General features: G+C 28.2%; 1 protein-coding gene across 1 annotated transcript in view; it reads right to left on the reverse strand.

Moving 5' to 3' along the window:
- LOC126552863 (uncharacterized) overlaps window positions 1-22,076 on the reverse strand; it is a 24,207-nt gene continuing 2,131 nt past the window's right edge. The window contains exons 3-4 of the transcript XR_007606329.1: window positions 594-719; window positions 1-365 (exon numbers count right to left, since the gene is read on the reverse strand). The gene's annotated coding sequence lies outside the window, so the exon portion shown is untranslated. The remainder of the gene's footprint in view (window positions 366-593; window positions 720-22,076) is intronic.

The following is a 22,076-nucleotide window of genomic DNA, read 5'->3' on the forward strand; positions in this document are numbered from 1 at the left end:
CTAACAATAACGTGTGGTTTTCTTCTTCTCTTTATGACACTCTTAATAGGACGAACTCTCTTCTCTGTTTCCGAATGTCCAGCATTTCTTTTTTTGGTAATTTCACACTGTAAGACTGGTGGAGTATCGTACATTTGAGAGAAAAGATGAAACGAATATTGGTCGATATTAACACCTGCTGCTTTCATGTCTTCTGCCCATACATGCCGTTGTAACCATACTTTCTTTAACTTGTGATGACGAGTTCTTATTCCGATTGACGTTTCAGTATAAGTAGCAGGCATTAGAACTGGGGGAGGTGGAGATGGTGAAGAATCATAAGTAGTAGAGTTGGTTGTTGGAAAATTTCTATAATGTACTTGTAGCTATAAACATAAAAATATATAAAATATAAGAATACAATTTTCAAAAATATAATTTATTGATTTACGTTTTATTCATATTGTAATATATTAAAACAATAGGACTTGGAATTTTTAACAAAGCTATTTTAGAGTAATGGTCATAAAAACAAAACAATCTTTAGAGAAGTAAGACAGAAATTATAATATATATAAAAAAAAAACTGAAAATTAATTAACCGAAAATCTTACCCTATGTTGCTGAGCAAGTTTCAGACTCTCCTCGAAATGCTGATGGAAAGCTTCCTCAGCTTGTTGCTCTTCGGTACGTTCACGATTGCCTCTCTGGTGACGGTTTACCATCCTTTCGATTTCCACCTGCCGATATCTTTATTTGAACCGTTTTCGGAGGGCACACCTCCGCTCCTGCTTTTGCGACCCCCAGCAGAACCTTGTGCGTACTGCGGCTGTTTGGCTATTTTCATTTCTTTGTAAGCGTCCTTTTCTACATTTCCTCTTATTTTTTATATGATTCATATGAGTAATAAAGGTTATTTTGTTTTCATAATAATTTCAACCTTATATTATTATATGATAAAACATAGTTAGAAAATAATTATAATTTATACTTTAAAATAAGGATTTATTTGTAGTAATATTATATTGATTTTTATATATATATTGAAAAACCGCAATTCATCGTCATTATATTTTTATTTTTTTCAAAGGTATACTAACAATAACGTGTGGTTTTCTTCTTCTCTTTATGACACTCTTAATAGGACGAACTCTCTTCTCTGTTTCCGAATGTCCAGCATTTCTTTTTTTGGTAATTTCACACTGTAAGACTGGTGGAGTATCGTACATTTGAGAGAAAAGATGAAACGAATATTGGTCGATATTAACACCTGCTGCTTTCATGTCTTCTGCCCATACATGCCGTTGTAACCATACTTTCTTTAACTTGTGATGACGAGTTCTTATTCCGCTTGACGTTTCTGTATAAGTAGCAGGCATTAGAACTGGGGGAGGTGGAGATGGTGAAGATTCATAAGTAGTAGAGTTGGTTGTTGGAAAATTTCTATTACACCTCCGCTCCTGCTTTTGCTACCCCCAGCAGAACCTTGCGCGTACGGCGGCTGTTTGTCTATTTTCATTTCTTTGTAAGCGTCCTCTTCTACATTTCCTCTGCTGCAAAAAGGAAAAAAAACGATACATGATCTATAACACAATATACTTGTGCCGACAAGCTTGTTTTACGAAAATCTGAGCAAGTTATTACAGAAGACAATTATTATACCTGACAACTATCTGGCGTGATATTATAGTATGTTTATTATATTTGTCATGTGTAAATTTTAGTGTATGCAAACTACTCTTCGTAATCTGTTTTACATTCGTCAAATTTACAAAATAAAAATACAATCAAACCGTCGTCGGAGATCATTCGATTTTAAACTTCAGTTAATGGTTTCTTGGTAGGTATTTTATTTTATAAATTTTCATTGGTTTAAATTAATGTACTGATTTTACAATGATGTTTATTTTTTTTTATTAATAAATTTCTCAATGAGACTAATTTCAGTGGTCAAAAAATTTGAAAATTTAATACAAGATCCACAAAAATTGTTCTTGTGGTTGTATAAAAATATTTTTAAAACATACATAATAGGCAACGTTTATTTTTATATGCATATAATATATAAATGTTGACAAAATTCGTTAAAACCCCGAAAATTTTGTAATGATGTGCTTTTAAGCCATCATATATTTTAAATGTTAAGTATTTAAGAAAATAATTATAATAATTATTAGCAATTAAGATTAAGCACACACACATACACACACACATTAAGATATCATATTATAAGAATTCCAGTCTGCCGTTCAGGCGGGCATTCGCGTTATTATTGTCTTCTTGTAGAGACGGCCAAAGGCGAGTTTAAAAATACTACGCAGATCGTCTGGACAGGAAGATATAGTTAAATAGTTATAAATGTTTGTAATAATAATTAAAAATATATATAAATTAATGTGTATCAAAAAAATTAAATACAATTAACAAGTTTAGTGATTCAAAGAAAAAGATTTTTTACTCTAAAATATAAATCGATCACCTAATTCCATATCTCAGACGAAAGCCACGATTTCAACAAACAAGTCTACACGGGAATCAGAGAGGGAATATAAGTTATGGTTATTTAATAAATAATAAATTTAGAAATATACAATCTCCCCCAATTAATTAAGTAAACCTCTTTTTCAAATCACTACAATTTGCATTTAAATAATAAGTACATGATATAAATTTCTAATTATATGAAGATGAATACTTTATTCTTCACAAAGTTACTGAGATCAAAGAAGGTAACTAACATTTTTTAAACAAATTTGTTTTTTATTGACATTTTTAATTTCAAATTTCGACAAAATTACAAATTAAGCTATGAATCATTCATTATTTAAAATATTCATTATTTTGTTATAACATTCACTTATATAATTCATAGGGGCTTAATAATTATTTTTATAATTTATTACATTATTATTTTTTTTTAAACATATAGATTAATTTTAATTTATAGATAGAAACTTAAATTGTGTAAAAAAAATCATAGATAATGATACTTTAAAATGTGTTAATCGTTCACTACACTCAAGCTATGATAATAGTCTTGTTTTTCATACAGGAAATTATTAGATTATATTTTGTTGTAAAAATCAATTTTCTATCCATAAATCCCTCAATTTAATGCTACTCTTTTAAATAAGTATTATTGGAATGACCGAGAAGTGTTAAATTTATTTTTGTTTTGTAATTGCTAGATGAAAACTAACAGTGTAAAACAAAAACCATTGATAATGATCCTTCAAGTTTTGATAATTTTCCATTAGACTAAAGCTGTGAAAATCGCCGCCACGTTTTTATTTGGAAAAAAGTGGTGGCTATCCCTACCTATTTCAAATTTTAATTTTATGCAATACCATAAGAAATTGACATCGGCACTACTGTCACATACATAGTGAATTTGGAATTTTTTTTTAATAAAAGGTTATGTTTTGTTTAATACTTACTCTATCCCTTCTAATACCTATTATTACATGCTAGTTGTAATGGTTTATACATTTATTAGTAAAATTAGACATTATTAGAAGCTAAATTACTATCGTTATCCCACATAGCATTTTTCAATAAAACTGACTGAATTAATATTTGTTTTAAATTAAATTTTTAATCCATATTTAAATTTTAAAATTTATTACAAAAAAAAAACATAATTATGTTTAAATGTTTCAAAGCAATAAAGATACGAGTATGTATAAAATAATTAATATTGAATTACTGTTAAATATTAATATTTTATCAATCAATTAAACTAAATATTAAACAAACGCAATTATTATTCAACGTTAAAAATTAATCTTGTTTTAATGTTGAAAATATATTATTTAACGAATAACAAAACCAAATTTGTATTAAACATATTAATTATAATTGCTATGTGAGTAGGTGGTAATTTTTTTTCAATTTTTTAGTGCAAGAACTTATAGAAAGTGTATAGTAAAAAAAGATATATTAATATAATATAATAATTCTGTATATATGTCTCTGTAGTTTTCACAATTTGAATTTAATATTTAAATCATAATTATATAGCAGTATAGTATAATAGTATAATCATAACTTATAAAGTGTGAAAGTAATAAAAATAATTTAACATTATTGTGATTTATTGGTCGAAGGCTTTATCTAATGTTACGGTTTATATATAGGACATAAAATAAAGGTACTTTATCATGTGATTTTTCAAAATATGATATTTTTAACAATTTAGTCTTAGTAAAGTTGCTTTTCCTATTTTAAATTCATCAAATAATTAGTACTTTAATTTCTTAATTAAAGCTCACTCTTGATTGTAGTCAATTGTCTGTATTATATAATTTAGTTTTTTGTAAATACGTTCTTAATTTTAAATATTGTAATTAAATTATTTTCAATACCAATATACCAATAATTATAATATGATGAAATACTTTATCACCCTATTAATGGTTGAACTTGAATAGGAACTTATTATGTTTTGTTATTTTAAGAATTTAATTCTTTAAATGATATTGGTATTTTTAATTTTTTCCTAATATTTATATTTTAAAATAATAAATGTTGTTGAAAGTTAATATAATTAATTTTTATACCTGCTACAATTTTTGTTAATTTAAACTGTTGAACGATGAGCAATGGACATAGTACGTATCTATTACATTATTATATTAATATAATATAATAATTCTGTATATATGTCTCTGTAGTTTTCACAATTTTAATTTAATATTTAAATAATTCATATACAGCAATATAATATAATAGTATGGTCATAATAACTTATAAAGAGTGAAAGTAATAACAATGAATTCTTAGATGACTTCGACTGGCCAATAAACGATCTTGAAGTTATTGAAGAAAAATAAAAGATAAAGATATGTGTGGCTATTTGATATGCAAATATGAAATAATTAATTTAAATGTTTTATACTTAACAATAAACAATAAAATATTTATTTTAGGAAAATGATTTGTCACATTTTGGAGGAAATTCTATAAAAGCAACTAGAAATTATAGTCAATACATTTTTTACTTATGTCTTACTATCCAACTTTTTATGTACTGGTAAAAAATAAAAACAGTACTTTTGTTAATTAAATTTATGTTCAGTTAGTTATGCTAAGAATAATACAGTTAGGTATCTAATTATTAATATATAATATAATTTGAACTAAACGTTAATAGCTATTAGTGCAACACCATTACTGATGAGGCAGTTCTATATTATAATCTTTTTTTATAACTTAAATTACAGATATTTGTAATAACTTATAGATGCTTTTAAAAATCAAACCAAAGCAAAGAACACCGACCAAAATGAAATGAAGCAACGATTAAAATACCATTTAGCACAAGCTCCGTTTAGTGTAAAACGATTAAATGACAAAATAAATGAAAATATATAATTAATTGTACTTTATTGTATTTATTTTATTTATTTAGATTAATTGTAATTTTTTGTAATAATTTTATTATTTTTTAATTGTTCTTAAAATCTTATATCGGCAACAAAGGCCATAAGTTACTGTTATTTTTCTTTTTATATTGTTATTGATTTTATTATATTCATGAATATATAATTAATAAATAATAAATTGTTCATACACCAAAGTAATAAAATTGTATATTACTTAATCCAATTCTTTAATTTTCTAGTAAAATATTTATTTAACAATAAGTGTGCAGGATGGTGGGCTGAATAATATTAATAACGATGAAAAGAGTAATATCTAAGTTCATAATACGATATAAATTTTTGAATGTGGGTTGAACCTCAAAACCCCTTCTACGGTACTTGTTAGTATTATGTATTTATAATATAATATTATATTTACTGTACAATAAATGAATACATATCTATAAGCTCTAAGTTTAATGCATTATTAAAATATATTATTGTTGAGGTATTACAAAGCAATTTTAAATAAAGTTTAGTTTTTAAAATTAGTTAAACATTACAAAAGAGTTCAAACAATGAAATTTTAACTTTAATTAAGCTTTAATTTAGGTTTATTCAAAGAATTTTAAATGTTAATTATAAATTTATTAATTAAATATTTAATAGACTTTTATTAAATATATCTATGCTGTGTGGGTGTGCAAGGAATATTTATTATGTAAAATAACCAATTTAACTTAAAGTCATTATATAAAATGTGATGAAATATTAACTGGGTTATCTGTCAATTCGGTTAACAGACGATAAATTTACGTAATGACGTCAAATGAAAACTCGATGAAAAATCGCATACTTTTATGAATTGAATTGAATTATTATCACTGAATTATCATTATTTTTTATAATATAAAAGAGTTAAATGAAAATAACTTTTCAATAAATTTACTTTTATTTGCAATTTGCATTGGTTAATTCAAATATTATTTTACATAAATTATACAGATTAATTTATCGCCGCGTACGCGGCCACTCGCGAACGGAGAATATTGTTGATTATGTTCAAACGTGGCCGATAAAAAGATGGCGGAACGTATGAACGTTCGGCATAGGTTATGTTAGAAGGTTTTTAACTTAACGATGCGTCATACTTTTTCGTGCATGTGCCTGCGTTCATCGATTTTTATAAGACGTTATATCACGTCAAAAAAAAAAAAATAAGAAAAATCGAAATATTAATCAAACCCTATTTACCCTATAACCTAACCAACGTCCAATGTATAATGTATTAACATGAATTTAACTCAAGAAATTATGTTACTGATTAATATATTATGATGATGATGTCATGGCCACGTATGTTGTCTCCGACGACATCCTTTTAAGTTAATGCTCACATTTGAAATCAATAGTATGTATTATTATTATAGACAAATAATTTACCTGATGTATGATATGTGCTGTTCGTTTTGGCGATGGTGGTAGTAATAGCTGTTGCCCGCTGTAGAATTATTGTTGGCGTTTGTCACGGTAGCGGTTGAAGGTCTCCACAGAATTCCGGCTTCGCCCAGTGCCGGCTGCATCACAGGCGTTGGCGTCTGAGGTGGCATCGGCAGTGGTGGTCCAACAGACGGCGAAGGAAAAGGCTGATAGGGCAACATCACCTGTGGCATTTGAACATCGTTCGGCGTGAAGAAGATTTGGTACTGAACGTTGCCCTCGTGCATTGCGTTACCGTTCGGCGTCTCGGAAGTACGATATGGTATGAAAGGTTCGCAAAACCAAAACATCGTTATATTATAATATTATAAAATTATAATCAATATAATAAATAATAAAAAATAATAATAACTATTAATTAAATTGTGTTATATGAAGCGATGAGACAAAACAGTTATACTTATGTGCACACTATGAGATGTAACATAAAAGTGAGTAGTATTCAATTTCGAGAAGGAGCACAACAAAACCCGACATTTTGAACAATGATGCCAACGTTGCTACTCGCACGCTGCGCAGGTACAAAAAAATCGAAAATATCCCTCGACTTCTTGTGTAAAGCAACCTTTGGGTAGTAGGGGTACCTAGTGGACCAAGGAAAAAAAAGAAACATAGTAATTTTGTCATGTATTATATAAAACCCTAGTTGACTTTTAATCGATAAAGTTAGATTTTTATAATTTATTATTCTGAGATTGGTAGGTACCTCTGTTTTCCCGAAATTTGATTTTGGTGCATAGACCTTATACTAACGGACGATGCATACCATGGTACTACCACGGTAGTAGTTCCGGCGTCCACGCACTGATCAAGGCAGTACATTGTACATCACACACATGGATAAGAACTATTGTATTGTACAATCATTGTAACCCACAGTTTTCATTTGACGTCATCACGTAAATTTATCGTCTGTTAACCGAATTGACAGACAACCCAGTTAATACTTCATCACATTTTATATAAAGATTTTAAGTTAAATTGGTTATTTAACATAATAAATATTCCTTGCACACCCACACAGCATAAATATATTTAATAAAAGTCTATTGAATATTTAATTAATAAATTTATAATTAACTTTTAAAATTAAATATTTTAATAGAAAATTAAAGAATTGGATTTAGTAATATACAATTTTATTATTTTGGTGTATGAACAATTTATTATATATTAATTATATACTCATGAATATAATAAAATCAATAACAATATAAAAAGAAAAATAACAGTAACTTATGGCCTTTGTTGCCGAATAAGATTTTAAGAACATTAAAAAATAATAAAATTATTACAAAAAATTACAATTAATTTAAATAAATAAAATAAATACAATAAAGTACAATTAATTATATATTTTCATTTATTTTGTCATTTAATCGTTTTACACTAAACGGAGCTTGTGCTAAATGGTATTTTAATCGTTGCTTCATTTCATTTTGGTCTGTGTCCTTTGCTTTGGTTTGATTTTTAAAAGCATCTATAAGTAATTACAAATATCTGTAATTTAAGTTATAAAAAAGATTATAATATAGAACTGCTTCATCAGTAGTGATGTTGCATTAATAGCTATTAATGTTTAGTTCAAATTATATTATATATTAATAATTAGATACCTAACTGTCTTATTCTTAGCATAACTAACTGAATATAAATTTAATTTACAAAACTTCTGTTTTAATTTTTTACCAGTACATAAAATGTTGGATAGTAAGACGTCAGTAAATAATTTATTGACTATTCTTTCTATAGTAGCTTTTATAGAATTTCCTCCAAAATGTGACAAATCATTTTCCTAAAATAAATATTTTATTGTTTATTGTTAAGTATAAAACATTTAAATTAATTATTTCATATTTGCATATCAAATAGCCACACATATCTTTATCTTTTATTTTTCTTCAATAACTTCAAGATCGTTTATTGGCCAGTCGAAGTCATCTAAGAATTCATTGTTATTACTTTCACTCTTTATAAGTTATTATGACCATACTATTATATTATATTGCTGTATATGAATTATTTAAATATTAAATTAAAATTGTGAAAACTACAGAGACATATATACAGAATTATTATATTATATTAATATAATAATGTAATAGATACGTACTATGTTCTTCGCTCATCGCTCAACAGTTTTAATAAATAAAGTAAACACGACAAATATACCCATACAATAATATAAAGCGGAATATATGTGCAGCAAGACTAAATATTCATACAATACTGAATATAATATGTGCACATCTTTTTTTACTATACACTTTCTATAAGTTCTTGCACTAAAAAATTGAAAAAAAATTATCACCTACACACATAGCAATTATAATTAATATATTTAATACAAATTTGGTTTTGTTATTCATTAAATAATATATTTTCAACATTAAAACAAGATTAATTTTTAACGTTGAATAATAATTGCGTTTGTTTAATATTTAATTTAATTGATTGATAAAATATTAATATTTAACAGTAATTCAATATTAATTATTTTATACATATTTTTAATGCTTTGAAACATTTAAATATAATTATGTTTTTTTTGTAATAAATTTTAAAATTTAAATATGGATTAAAAATTTAATTTAAAACAAATATTAATTCAATCAGTTTCATTGAAAAATGCTATGTGGGATAAAGATAGTAATTTAGCTTCTAATAATGTCTAATTTTACTAATAAATTCATAAACCATTACAGCTAGCATGTAATGATATGAGAAGGGATAGAGTAAATATTTAACAAAACATAACCTTTTATTAAAAAAAAATTCCAAATTCACTATGTATGTGACAGTAGCGCTGATGTCAATTTCTTATGGTATTGCATAAAATTAAAATTTGAAATAGGTAGGGACAACCATACCATTTTTTTGGTATGGGCAGAATACTTGAAAACAGCAGATGTTAATATCGACCAAAGTTCGACTCATTCTTTCTCTCAAATGGACGATACTCCTCCAGTCTTACAGTGTGAAATTACCAAAAAAAAAAAAAATTTCTAAAAGCTTAGCAGATGATAATACAGAGTTAACTTTCCAATGTACGAGTAGTACACTGTATGAAATGTCGACATCATCGGATATCACCCAAAAGTGCAGGAAAAGAAAGACTAGAAGCATAACAGACAATGCTGGACATTCGGAAACAGAAAGAGAGTTCGTCCTATTAAGATTGTCATAAAAAGAGGAAGAAAACCAAAAGTTGTTGTAAGTACCTATACCTTTGAAATAAAGGAAAAAATTATGACGATGAATTGTGGTTTTTTAATATATTTAATAATCAATATAATATTACTACAAATAAATCCTTATTTTAAAGTATAAATTATAATTATTTTCTAACTTTGTTTCATCGTATAACAATATAGGTAAGGTTGAAATTATTATAAAACAAAATAAATCTTTATTACATATGTCATATATGAATCGATAATAGCAGACATTTTGAGAACTTTTTTCTCCAACTTCATACGTACGATTAGTGTGAAGAATTATTTTATAGCCATTTGAAATATATTGAAATATTTTTTTACTCCAAATAGTATTGTTGTAACTCTCACAGTTTTTTTTTTTCATATAGTTCTTACGAATAGCATTGTAAAATACAAATCACACATGCCTTTAATAGTAACTGGTGTTAGGTTATGGATTTTTATCTAATCCTTTTTAATTTTCGATAATGATATCTATTTAAACTTTTAAGTGTTAATAATGTTCATTTTCTATGGAGAAAAATTACATGAAACCCTTTTTAACAACTTTATTATCCACTCAAAAAATATTTTCCAAGATCATAAATTTTTTTGTTGAGTTCAAAGTATTCAAGTATAATATTGTGAAAATAAAATAATTCAAAAGGTCAATTATTTGATACCTACCGTTGAATATATACTATTTTAAAATTTAAAAGATATGAAGTAGAAATTACAAATAACTGAAACAATTAATTAAATTGTTATATTGCATAAAATATTATTTCTACACAATATATATTATATAATAAATACACGTATCTTAAATTATCAGCTATTTTAATTCATTTAAAAAGAAAGACAAAAAGGATCTCATTATAATTAAAACTGTTTTCATCATAAAATTACCAAAATTAAAAATTGATATGGTGTAAATCTTCATATTATCGAGTACAACAAAAATATGTAAGGTGTAATATAATGATACACACAATATGCTATATCATTAGATTACATTTAGATTTAAGAAAATAGATTAAACGTTGTAGTACATAAGAATTATCGATATATATTAAAAAATACAACACCAATAAATTATTATAATATCTCATAAACGTACTACAAAATATTATTAAGTTGTAATTTTCGATATTTTTCCTTGTTAACCATTATCAATTTTTTTGTAAACAGGCAATAGAAATATAAAATAAAGATCCATGGAAAATTACGAATGAAAGATCAAAAACTAATGCGTTCTTCCAAAAATAAACGAAATTCGAAAGAAAAGATCCTCGCAAAAACAGTCATTAATCTTACGAGTATATTATCTAATATTATTGTTTTTTTTTTTTTGTATAATAAAATATGTTCATTGAATTGTTTATTTGAGTTGGTATTATACTATATATTGTTTAATTTCAGTTTAAAATATTTGTAGTTATATTTTCAATAGTTTTAGGGACTCGATTTTACTACAATTTATGCCTGATGGTGTGCTTAGTGTTGAGTATATTTTGGGTTAGGGAGTAGGTATACAATTTAAAAAATGTTTACATGAATAGATATTTTGTTAGGAAATAAATACTGTTTAATTCTTATTCTAATTCAATTTCTTACAAATCATGGTTTTAGTTAGTTTAAAAATTAAAATGATTAAATGATTTAGTGTAAAAAAATTTTGAAGTGATGTGGGTTGATCTCTCCCCCCCCTACACAAATGCCTGTCATCAGTAGGTTAGGTTAGGTTATTGATTAAATTAAACGTTATTGGTCTTGACGACGGGGGATTGTGTTTGATTTTCGAACCGCGAGAGGTACGTCGGAATAGCGCGCGCGTCTGTTAAATAGTCGTCGTACGTACGATAACGACGGCGATTTTTCTTTTACCATCGTTAAGAACGGAGACTGCGAATCGATGCGATTAATGCGGTGTTCTCTGCGGTTCGGAAATGGCTTAAGAGCTCGACGTTCGACTCGGTTTCCTGTCTCAAACTGTAGTCGATAGGTTTAGGCTTTAGGTCCCCGTGCTAAGGTAATCAGGTTCGAATCCCGCTCCGGCGGTTACGTCGTCGATCCGAAGGCGGCGCTTTAAAACGCACGGCCGCCCGGACGCTCTTGATCTTTTGCATTTTTTTCCGATTTTTTTTTTTTCGTTTTTTCGTTTGATTGTCGAGAGTTAAAGCTCTAATATATTATGCATACCTACGTATATTACTGGAATATTATATATTTATTTTACAGTTTCCCATATATTTACTACCTATACGCTATTTATGTGTTGATGTATATTAATTATTTTTTGAACTCGGCAATATTGTATTCATGGGTAATTATATATTTTAGGTGGATTGGTTATTCGATACCGATTTTCGACGTGTTTTTCGTGTTTGTATTATATACGTACAGGTTTATCTCGAGTTTTTGCACACCGATGAAATGCAATTGTTATTAAACATTAAAAAAAAAAGGAGATTCCGATTTTATTTTTACGTGGCGTTTATATTATGTTTATATAGGTTATATATATTGTCATCTTCGCAGTCCGATATTAATTGGACGTCAACGGCGGCCGTGTTCGATTTAATCTTTGGGTATAGTAATACTATCTTATCGTCGATAAGATTTCGATTTGACGAATTGTAAATCTATTTATTGTTGGTAAATTCGTTATACTCAATACAAAATTAGTATTTATTAATTATTAGTGTAGGTAACCATCATTACTATACGCGTTCACTTCCACAGTCGGCGTATTATTGTTAAATACGTACAACTTTAAATATGCGAAAGTATATACAAATTTTGCTTATTAGGTATATATTTTGTATTCGTAGAAAACCAATACCTCATTGAAACCCTTAAATACATATATTATGTATTAGAACACCGATATCATAGACACGAAAAATACGTATAATAATAAGATGCAATTGCACAATATACAACAACTGTCATCTAAGCACCATGTTTTTTTTGTACTACTGTTTTTTTTTAGCTTAATATATATTATGAGACGTTATGCTTAAAATGCTGGTTTAATGTAAACCAGTTATCTGAACATTATACATACTCATTCATATTTACACTTACAAAGCATTATTGCTTTTAAATTGGTTCTGAATAAACCAATACATTTATTACAATAAATTGTCTAATTTTTATTTAACAACTTATTATATTTCATTAATGCTGAGCTATAAATTATAATTATCAAAAGATTATTTTCTGTTTGTTGTTAATATTCTTTATTTTATTTATCTTTCCTTCACATATATTAATAATACTGACTATATAACGAATACACGACACTGGTCAATTATGTAAAATATTGGTACAATAAAGGATTTCAAAGATGGGTTAAATATTTACCTACCCTGTTTTTATATTTATCACGTGTGATATAAACCTTATGTATTCTTAAAATTTCAAAACAATTTTTAAATTACAATTGAAAAACGTATATGGAAAAAATACCTTTAATGATGCACATAATGTATTATTACATTATTTTACAATTTATTATGTAAATGATGATGTATTTAAAAGTACATATTACAAAGATTTACTTTAGGTGATGACTGATTGCTAGACCCCCCTCAAATACTTAATTTCTATTTTATCGTGTAATTCTTTTGCATTTCAAAATTATTCTGAATTCAAATTTCAAATATTTCAAATACCTACAACAAAAAATAAAAAAATAAATTAAAATTGTAGAAAAGTCAACTCAAATACTTATTGTTGTATTCATTGTAACTAATGCCAATTTTAATTTTACTTCATAATACATATTATAATCGATCTTACTGCGGCGATTTGATATACAACGGCCACCCGAACGCTCTAAATTTATTGCATTCTTTTCAAGTTATTTTTTGATTTTTTAATTTGAATTTTGAAAATTAAAGCTATTGCTTTCTCTTATACGATAAAATACATACGTCTACGATTTTTTTTTAATACCATATTATTACGATTATTATTAGTATAATATAAAGTGTAGTACTACAACGGGTTAATGGAGTAATATTTTGAATTTTTATGTTTTCAATTTTTATGACATTTGATATGTTTTATATAGTTTCCTACATATCAAAAACAACATCTGATATATTCTGAACTTTGACATTAGAAGGTATGAAAATTATGGATTTAACTTTCGGACATCGATTTACATCATATATTATGATGACTGATAGCTAGACATTCAACTAGGTACCATTTTCACTAAATAAATTTTATAGTATGAAAAAAAGAACCAGGCATGTGAAGGAACACGGTATCAGATTGTTCATATTATACTATATTGGCATTATAAACCTACTATTCACACATCGTCCGCGATCCGACGCAGTCGGATTGCCTACGTGGTGGGTTTAATGGCGTTTAATTCGATTTTTCTCAATGATAACTGGCAACTCGACTTGAATGCTCACATGTTATCCGACTTTATACTTATTATCCTACAATACAACATTAGAATTTCGACGTCGGAGGCGCAGGCGGATTGCATTGTCAGACATAGATTTAGGTACGTGATGTGATAATTGATAGCTAGACACTCGACTATCATTTTCGCTAAATACATTTTTTTATATACAAAAAGAACAGGGCATGCAATGGGAAACGGTATTACACCAGTTTAGGACTGATAGCTAGACACTCAATTACCATTTTTTGTATTTATTTACTCGACTTCAGTACTTTTCTTACTTTTTTAGTGTATGATTTCTTTTCTAGACACCCGATTACAATTTCCGACCGAATTCCTGATAGCACGATTTTCTCACGACCCCCTCGAAGGCGCCGAAGGCGGCTTCCACCAGCCCAGAAATCGAGGCACACCGACACTCTCGAAGGTTAGGTTAGGACCCCCTCGGCTCCTTCCAAACCACCGGAGGTTAGATTAACTAAAATTGTAACTACTAGACTTTTTACGATATTTTCTTTACAGTCCCGTCTCCGACCTAGGGTACTCACTTAGAGCGAATATCACTTAGACCGAATTTCACAGCAGAGCGAGGCACACCCGGCTAGCAGGCTGGCCTGCTAGTTACAGTTATAAAACGTGTATTTGGTAGGTATCTTAATTAAATATTATATTAAATGGGTCAAATCGCAGGTTTATATTAATTGATAATAAAAAATTAAAAAAAACGCAAAATACTATAATATTATGTATATTGTATAATTTATTGTACTATTTATAATGATATTATTATAACGGCTTTTATCTTCTCAATAATTTTACATAATATTGACCTATTCATTTATTATTTATAATAATTATAATAATTTTATAATTTATAAAATTATAAACAAAGATCATACAGTAGGTAAATAGGCAATAGGTACCTAGCTAATTATACAAAATTATTGTATAAATTATATTATACAACATAAATTATTCAATGGTGGACATTAACTTATTAAAAAGTTCTTTTTTTAACTTTTTAACTTAACAAGTTAGTTATTTTTGTTTTAAACTTATTAACTTATACAGTTAAATTTTATATTGTTTTAACTTAGCTTTTTAAAATTATTATCACCTATAGTACCTATAGTTCAGTGAATTTAAATTTTTTACGTATAGATGTAGCCTATATGTTACTAGTAACAATGTAGTACCTATATAATAATAATTTAAAATTTCATGTTTACACAGTGCTAAGTGTCTTGGTAAATGTTTGTACAAATCACAATAATAGTACAATTTATGACTTATGAATATTTTGATTTGAAAAACAATCATCTTTTTTTTTTTTAACTGAGTTAAGTTTATTTTATTTTCTATCTCAACTTTTAACTTATCTACTTAATTTTTTTTTTTTTTAACTTTTAAACTGTAACTGAACAATTTTTTAAATTAATCTTAAAACTGTAAAATCATTAATTGAATTAATGTAAACCACCACATTTATTATTTTCATTTTTGTCCCACCTTTGCAATTATTTAAAATGTATTAATATAAATTTTTTAATTTTAAATAATAAGTAATAACCTAATTAATACCTACGTTCATATTTGTCTGAATAGAGTTAATATTATAGATAAAATTATTACAAAACAACAGTTTCAATATTATGAAAAAACTTTGTTCTCGTCAATGTTATAATTATGCAAAAAATTCAAATAAATTTAAAAATTATAAAAATATTATCTTAATATACCTTTACATAACATTTAGATATGATCGATCCAATATTAAATTATAATAGTTAGGGCATAGATGTTGTAAAGAGCTTTAAAAACAGACAAATAATATAATGAACAAGTACATATATAGGTGTACTGAAACAACACAATTTCTACTGAATTTATTTAAAAATGTATTTATTATTTATTTTGTATTATTAATTTTTTTTATATTTAATAATTATCTATAATAATACTAATGTAGGTATAATTATAATTATACCTATTACTATAATTTCAATGTCATCGAATAAAAAGAAAAACCGATAGGTCTATACATAAATCATCTGTAACATGGAGTACAATGCCAATCACATGAATGGAATACAATATTTATACAACATTGGTAAAGTACATAACACAATGTGTACATAAGAGAATTTTAGTTTTTCATAGTTCATGTTTGTATGAAATTTTTTTCCTTCAATAAGTAAAAAACGTAAAATATGCAAAATACATATTATGTAGATGCATACATGCATACAAAATGTAAAGTTTTATATTATTATTAATATTATAATTTAATATTTTAATTTAATTATAACAACATCAAAGTCCTCTTCATGACATCCAACACAATTAGTAAGTATTTTAAATATGACCAATTGCATCAGTAAAAAATTATCACAATACATTCTTAGTATATTAAAATAAGTAAACTATCAAGATATTATGTATGGTAAAATAAGCAAAGCCAAATATTTAAGAAATTTTAAATGCATACAGTGTTTAAACAAATTAATAGATAATAATTTGACATTCATAAGTTTAAAGTAATACATAGCCTTTGTACGAATGATTTTATAAAATATAGAATTTAAAAAGTTATCAATTTTACAATCTTATTGACACAAACCAACAAAAAACCATAAATGCAAATATTTATTAATTAAATTGTTGAATTCTATGGAGTGATTACACATGAATCAGAAATTAAGTAAAATTATGTCAAATATACCTATATTAGCAAATCTAAATATTTAGGTGATGAAATTTGCTGAAACAGATATAAACATACAATGACTGAAACTAATTAAACATTTTGCTTTATTCTAACTTATTAGTTACCTACCTATCATACATATTATATTTCAATAAACTTTTGTCTTAAACTGATTGAAGAAAATATATCATATCCTATAACAGTTTTAATTTAAATATGATATTAAATACCTACCTTTTAAATGTCAATAGATAAATGCACCTACCAAATTATTGAAATTACGTTTGCTGATGTTAGTTTATAATTAATGCAAGCATTTCTAGACAATAAAAACCAGTAGGCAAAAATTTAAACACACTAACTACGATGACTTAAATATATCAACTTGATTGAAATTAATAATAATTAGATAGGTATAAGTTTAGTTAAACTTTTAAGTTTTAACTGGCATATAAAAATTATGAAGACGTGTAATACATCAACAGACAACTACATGGCCCCGTGGACCGTGGTGGTACCATAGACTTATAATATAATATAGGTATATTATGTTATATACAATGTAGGTACTATATTATATATTATATATTACAAGTCTATAGGTTATATCAGTGGTTGTTGACCTTTTTGGTTCCATGGCTCCTTTTGATTTTTAAATAAAATATACGACTCCCATACGAACATTTAAAATAAACAAATTTATATTATTTATAATAATTTTAATCTAATTTTATTTAATGATAAACATGTAATTAGGTATTAATAATAGGAAACATTTTGTCATAATGGACATTATATCTATAGCAACTGGTAAAATTAGATTTTCTATAATTGTTAAAAATGATCCGCGTCATTGGGAATTATTGAAGAAAGCTGATAAGTTGTTGTATAAATTAAAAATTTATAATAAATCAGGAAAAGAACCACCATGAATAACAGACTGGCCAGAAAATATAAATTCTTTAAAATTGCTTTTTAAAGAACTAAATAAATGTTATGATGTAGATTTTTTGTTGACTAAGAGGCTTAACCAAGATTTCCTAGTAAATATCTTTTCAGTTCTTTTCATTCAAATGAGAAAATAATATTAATCCAGATGCATCAAAAATTAATTCTTCAATGCGGATGTTAGTTTGTAATCATTTATTAACTGCCTCTATATAAGGAAACTGTGAAATTGATGCATGTCAATTTCTAACAAAACTTCATGAAATAAAGATGTTAAATTTAAAAATGAAACAACTGTAAATTAAACACATCAAGTTTATGACAAAATAGATGAAAATTACAAACATAGTTTAATAGACAACCAGTTATCACCAACTAATATACAAAGTATTCTTATCCGTATTTATCCGATCCGTATGTTATGTTCAGAAAGCATTATACATTGCCTATTTAAAACTCCTAGGGAAATGATACTAAAATTTAGATCTATGATTAAAGGTCAATAACCTTCCTCCAAAAATATGATCCATATGATATAAATGCTCCAAATCAATTAAATGTGAGTAAGAATACAGTGTGATGCTCGAGCGCATGTGAGTGAGTGCGCTTGGCTTATATATATTAGTTATATTCATGATACGGGCATATGCGACGCGAATTTACGACTTTAAAATGTAACGTATCGGATATTGGCCATTACATACGCGGCCGCCGCTACAGACGGACGTCCGTGCCAAGTCGCATCCTTTGAAAACTTTTTATTCGCTTCTTCGCTATCCGCTCCGGGTCGACCCGCACCTACCCTCACCAATAATCCATTACCCTTCCGACTCGATCACGCACACGCCAGCGCAAGGAAAAGTGGTACGAAAGCCTGAATATCGTATACACTATATAGTGTACAGTACGCGTAAATAAAGTAGTTTATTCACTCGTACATACATAATATACGATTATATATTATATTATGCTATTATTATTATTATATTATTATTATTATCATCGTTATTATTTGCACCAGCTTTTGGATAATAAAGATATTGCAGACACGCCGTATCAATTGCTGCGTTGCCAATCGGAAATATTAACGACAACAATGTTTCTAGCACGCCCCGAAACGTATAAAATAATGTATAATAATAATAAAAATTTAAAGGCGCGATAAATCTCAGCGGTGTATATAATATTATACATTGTACGGCTTATGCGCATAGAATACGCACACACACGCGATAGACGTCGGTGGCACGCAAATATTTACAATACCCGTTTGTGCCAAAATTCTGAAAGTCGTACTTATAAAATACATTAAACATCGCATATACGTATATCAAATACCACTATATACATGTACGCATTATTATACTCGATAACGAAATCGTGACCGATTGTCTCGTCCGACCACCGCTATTGTTATAATATTATATATGTGACATGTATATATATTATATATTCTCAGTGAGAACTATGCGCGCGTGTGTGTGTAATGGCCAATGGGGCATAATATTATTATTATTATCCTGCAGTATATAATACGGGCGTCTTGTTTCGAGATAATTGTGAAAAATAATTAATCGTGTATACTGTATAGAAAAGATTTTTTCGCGCCGTTTATAATGCGTATAGGTAGGTATATATTATACATTTTTATAGTCATTTCCCAATGGTGAAAAAACCGTGATACACTTCGTCGACCTTGTTGCAGCAGCTATCTCTGTATATCCGTTTTCTGTTATATACTCCTGCAATAATAATTAAAAATTTATTGTATAATACGACCTAGACAGCCGTATAATATATGATGATATCGTTTTAGATTTTTCCCCGTTTTCAAACCCGATCGCCGCGCCTCCGTCGCCAACATTTCGCATAATATTACCTATTGCAGGCTATTATTAATAAATTGTCCGTGCCAATATGAACGCGTATTAAAGCTATTAGCATGGTTAGATTAATTATTATAGACATTAATGCACCATATAGGCATGTAGTACCCTTCAACTGATGACGGTAGGTGTGCCCGGCCAAACCTTCATGCTTAGACGAACCAGAAAAAAAAATTAATAAACAGAAATGATATTAAAAAACGGTCGAACTCGCCTTCCTGTATTCCAGATGTCGAGCGTGTTCCTCGTCATAGAGTAAGTCACTGCGATCGATGAGCTAAACTTAAATGTAAATATATGATGAAAAATACGACTTTGAGAAAACGCGCGAAGCAGTCAACCTGTAATATTTTTGGTATTAGTAAATTATTTATAGGTACTTCGCTTAAAAAGTTAATCTAAATATTTTGAAATTTTCATTAAGCACCTATTTTCAGTAAATACTTGGTAACGAAATATTTTTTTACAAACAATATACATAGAAATGCTAGCTATAATTCCTATACACTTTATCAATGTCAAGGTCTTAAAAATTTGGTACCCCAATAATTGCCAACGGCCTATACGAATTGCTTAATCCGGACCTGATTATTAGGAGCACTTGTTTTTTCGTTCACCTCGTCTACTTAAATGTATATAGTATATATTATAATTTCGAGTACTGGCTACGGTCGGGACTACGTGAACGACATAAATAACAACGAAACTGGTTTGTTTTTTAAAGTATTATCATCGTCATCGACGTTCGAACCGAACGTGTACCCGTGTACGGCCTATATTATAATCCGTCACGGTGCGCTTGTTCGACTAGTCGGAAGTGTATGACTCGGAACGTTAACCGACTTCAAACGACCCTCAGAACTTTGCTCACATAGGCGATTCGACTATGAAGTACGTACAAGTATCATAGCTGTGTGCATGTGTGTACACGACGCGCGGACGAACTTTGCCGTGATGATTTTACTACCTTCCGACTTTTCATTGCGATTTCCGATGCTCTTCTGCGGTGGTCCCTGAAAACCAAAACGGATGTCGAGTATAGTGCGTATACGCCGACGGCGATCGCACACCGTTCGAATTCGTACCCGTAAAAAGTATAATGACATTATATCGTAGTATATTCGTGTTATTATTATTTATTATTGTTAGATCTCGGTGCGGATTAGCGTTTTTGTGTCGTATATTCGTATGGGGCGCACAACGAGCACCGGAGCCGATACGTACAGATAACATTGTTTAATAAATTCTTTGTGCTCGTACATAATATTATGCGGCGGTATAGGTACACGTACGGCATAAAAATAAAATTCGAAAGAATCAATTATACGGGTGGGTACCTATTTTACTTTTTACAAACGGGTGAGGCTATTAAAGTGGATACGCGGGAAGCGCTGAATAATAATAACTTTATCTCGACGCTGAAAAGAATCTCCATCTATTTGCAGTTCTCCCTTTTTGTTCGATGTCGCCAGTCTGGACGACTTGTACTCTACAATAATGTTATCCCGAATACGACCGGGCTGACACATAACACATCCGTCTCAAAACTATTGTAACGCGCACATATAGGCACGACCGCGTATAGTAAACACAATGCGGTTTCGAATTTTATTTTCGGTAGGTAGAGAAAATATTAAGTAGGTATTATAATCGAGTCCTGCGCATTATATTAAATATTTTATTATTATTCGCCATTGCGAAGGACTCGGTGCGGTCACGGGCAAAAATATACCGTCTCTACCTACGGCCGTAGACGATCTATCAGCGCTCGACACGATTGTAGTACCTCAGCTTTGGACAGCCACTACTCCGACGCCATTGTATAGGACTCTAAATTAGGGTTGGACGGCGCACACCGATACCCATTGTACACCATAGTAATTTCTCACACGTAGCGCCCGTAGAGTTTCCCCGAACTTAGCATCGGTCGTGCGTTATATTTGACGGATTAAATCACGCACGGAAGTGATCGGTTTATTGTTCTGCAAAATACATAAAACCAGTGAGTGCGGACCTGCCGTCATTGTGAAAAGTACGCCAAAAAGTGTATTATATTATTTGATT

The sequence above is a fragment of the Aphis gossypii genome, chromosome X, assembly GCF_020184175.1.
Source record: "Aphis gossypii isolate Hap1 chromosome X, ASM2018417v2, whole genome shotgun sequence".
Classification (NCBI taxonomy): Eukaryota; Metazoa; Arthropoda; class Insecta; order Hemiptera; family Aphididae; genus Aphis; species Aphis gossypii.